Raw genomic sequence first — 3904 nt, 5'->3', positions numbered from 1 at the left:
AACGAGAGTACATTTCAGCTTCCAATTGCCAACACAAAAAGGAATGCCTCCGTTGTCTAATTGCCATGATCCCTTTGAATTATTATGTTTTTGGTATGATATGAGCGGGGCGAATCCAGAGCTTTGGTACCGGATTCACTTGTACTTAGTACTTTCAATGTGAAGTACAAACTTATGTATAAAAATTTATTAAATTACAAGTGATAGATATGAAATCATAACTTTAAAAATATAATGAGTTCAATTCTAAAAATTATAGGTTGAATCCATAGAGTTTAAATCCTGAATTCGCCTCAGAATATGTTTTTCTTCTATATGACTTAATGTTTGGTAATGCAATAACTTTTTTAATTAAAATTAATGTAAGAATATAATTGTATATATTTTCTTATCTAATAGTAGTCCGCATGAACTAAAAAGTAATTACGTGCCCCCAAAGATAAATTTACTTTCTTGAAGACTTAGATATCGATATTGAGATCTTTTCAAGATCCTATAATTCTTAATTCTCATGTGTGTGTATATATATAAAAGATTAATTACCCTTGTTAACCAAACCACCAATGCTTATCGAACTTTATTTATCACTCTAGATTCTAGAAGGTGTAAGATGACCAATCAGATCATAAATCTAGAAAAAGGTCAAGTTATCTTCTCGAAATAGATGGAAAGGAAGAGAAAAGGAAAAACAAATAAAAAGGGTCAAATTAAGATTCAACCAATGGAGCGAATTAAAGAAAAAAAAAAGAAAGAAAGAAAGAAAGAGAAATACATGGAGCGCACCACCGGGGGCGTACAGGATGTTAAAACGAAGATCCGACCCTTAGATCAACCCAAGGGTCAAACAAAACCGATATCAGTAATAATATTCCAGTTGAAAATAAATAAATAATACTAATATTCCAGCTTCACCAAACAGCAAACCAAAAAGTCCCAAAACTGACAATTATATAAAGTGCCCATATCTCGTACGCGCAATATTGCAATTTCATCTCTCTCTCTCTCTCTTTCTCCTTCTCATGTTCTTAACATTGAGAAAGTGCGTAGACGCTCCGTGTTGTCGCCGGCAGCTCTCCTCTCATTGTGCCGCGACACAAGGCTGTTCCTCTCTCTCACATTTGCGGAAATAGGCTATTTCGTGTGAAAACAGGGAGATCGTTTTACTCCCTTCAATCATTTTTCCGATAAACGAAAACGACAATTACTTCAACCTGGCGCATTTGCTCCGATCGGTTGGAAGGCTCCTTTCATTTTTTGGTTTGCTTTAATTGTAAGTACCTCCTTTTCATTTTTGCAGATCTGCAGTGTTTGACATTTTTTCCCGAATATTTTGGCTCGTTGTATTGATTTTTATCATTATTTCAATTAATTGAGCACTCCATTATTTTGACTGTTCGTTGTACTTGCTCCTTTAGATATTTTGGGAACTATTAAATTAAGATCCATAGGGATTTTAGTGATTCTGTAGATTTAATGTCATAGGATTTTGAACATATTTTCCCAATTTGGAGAATAGAGTCAAATAGGTTAATTCCTAATGCCACTGTGTACTCTGTTGATGAGTTGAAAAGTTATGATCTTGAGATGCAGCATACATAATTCCTTCACAGATTGCACAAGCAAACTGGTAAATTGGTGTAAATCAGCTGTTAAAAGTGGCGAATAACCATCTAATACGTCTATTGTCTCATAAAAACAAGCCGCTGAATGACTGCTAGTGAGCGTGTTATCTGCATCCTGAATTTCTGCTATTGGGTTTATAATTTTCAGACTCCTAGACAGAAATCGGTTTAAGTTTATCTAAGGAGCAATTGGACGCGGTAGCCTAGTTCCCCCTCTATCAAAAACTTATTTAGCTTAGTTCCCCAATTTGAACTTTAAAGTGGATTTTTGCATTGGCATTTTCTAGATTTTTTTTGGATGCTGCCATCATATACTGAGTATCATCTTATCTGTGGGGAAGAATCCACAATTCCGTGATGTGCGCATGAACTCAGTCCAAGTGGTTATAGGAATCACTCACAGTTGCTAGTAAATAATGCCTGAATATATTGCTTTATTTGATGTATTTCCCATCTTAGTGGATCTCCCCTTTCCTTTAAAAATGGATAGTGTATGAAACCATTCTTGGTAAAATTGATTATGAACCAAGTAAGTTAGATGAATCTCAATTAAACATGTTAGTTATTGTTCATAGTTGTGACCAAAACTAAGTGAGCAATAATCATCTTCATCCTGCTCTCTCCCAGGTTATTCTTGGCTATTCATAATTTACATCTCTATCTTTTTCCTGATCCCTCTGACCCTATCTATATAATTTGCACATCTAACCAATTTAGTGTAAGAAGAAGGACGAAAGACATAAGATGCCTATTTTGTGAGCCCTTGTCTTTGCCATTACTTCTACTTTCATCATTGCCATTTTGTAATTCTTGCTTTATTGTATATTATTCATTCTGTTTTTAATATTATATTTTGGCTCTCTAGTATTGATATAGACATCCTTTGGGTTGCTTGGGGTGAATTTTTTCGAGAAGTTGCATAAAATACAGTTACTATGTTGTTTAGCTCAGTGCTCACCACACTTGCGTTTCTCTTCCTCCACCATCTATGCAGTGGTATACTGTGTAGTTAGTTAATTTTATATAATATATATATATATATATATATATATATATATATATATATATACACACACACTGTGTATTGACACCCCTTGACCCCTTTGTCGGAAAAATTACACTGTGTAGTTAATTTTTTATAAAATATGTATATATACTATGTATTGACCCCATTTGATGAAAATCCTGGCTCCGCCACTGCATCTATGGTGCTTTACTTGGGGTTGACTGTCATTGAATCTAAATATATTTCACTTCCATATTGAAGTCCGTCAACACTTCTTAATGCTCTATGCTTTCTGTTGACACTCTTGGTGCTTGCCATGTTGATTGAAATATATGCAGGAATTGTGATCGGCTGCAGAAGATTCATTGTATAAGTTATGGCTCTTGACAGCATAATAACTTCTCCTCATAGAAGGTCACAGACACAGACAGCATTTTCATCTTCAGCCTCACTCAAGAGACAATATTCCCGATGTGATGAGTTTGGAAGCTGTTCAACATTACTTCAGCGCCACCGATTCCTTCTAACTGCGCTTGGCCTCCTAGCTTTTCTCTGCACTATCTATCTCTATTTTGCAGTCACCCTGGGGGCTGGGGCTGGTGACTCGTGTTATGGTTTGACAGGGACTCAAAAAGCAGCATGTTATGTGGAGCATGGGAAAGCTCACATGGGCAAAGGAAAACTTAAGTTCTTTTAGCTAATCATTGACTACTGGCTAATAATTTAGTACTATATATATATGATATTTTTATTTCTTCTGAGGGGCATAAGCGCAATCCAAGGTTTTTCTTTAGGTTTTTTTGGGTCTATTGGGTGGTCATTAGTTTGGTTGTATTCTTAAAATGTATAATTTGGTTCGAGGAAACTGTTTAACATCTGTGAAAAGTTCTCTCTGTTGGGATGAACTCAATTCATGGATGCTGGGGAGGGCTGGCCGACTGTTAACTAGCATTTCTGTGGAACATGAACTTAAAGATGATGTGATTATGAGTCTCTGGTAAAGATAACATTATTAGGTGCAAATGAACAAAAAAATTAATAGCAAAAGTATCATTCTTTGAGACTTGTAGTAGCTCGTGGCCGACAGCTTGTTTGTCTAACTTTTGACTTCACAATGGCCTTGTGCGTGATACCTTTGCTTGTGAGTTAGCTTTTTGTAAATTCTTGCAGCTACTTTCTCGTTAAAGCATTTTGTACTACCAACCAGTCATGTTCTTCTAGCGACGGAGAACGCCATCATCGCCATGTGGACCAAGTCTTGCATGTCACAAGTATC

General features: G+C 35.8%; 1 long non-coding RNA gene across 1 annotated transcript; it reads left to right on the top strand.

The window, feature by feature from the left end:
- Positions 1 to 952: 952 nt before the first annotated feature.
- LOC104108370 (uncharacterized) lies at positions 953 to 3691 on the top strand. Its single transcript, XR_689003.4, has 2 exons — positions 953 to 1270; positions 2967 to 3691. It is a non-coding gene; the product is annotated as an uncharacterized lncRNA (long non-coding RNA).
- The last annotated feature ends 213 nt before the right edge of the window (positions 3692 to 3904 follow it).

This window comes from Nicotiana tomentosiformis, chromosome 3 (genome assembly GCF_000390325.3).
Source record: "Nicotiana tomentosiformis chromosome 3, ASM39032v3, whole genome shotgun sequence".
Classification (NCBI taxonomy): Eukaryota; Viridiplantae; Streptophyta; class Magnoliopsida; order Solanales; family Solanaceae; genus Nicotiana; species Nicotiana tomentosiformis.
Note: the sequence above shows the minus strand (reverse complement) of the source record. Positions and strands in the feature narration are given on the sequence as shown.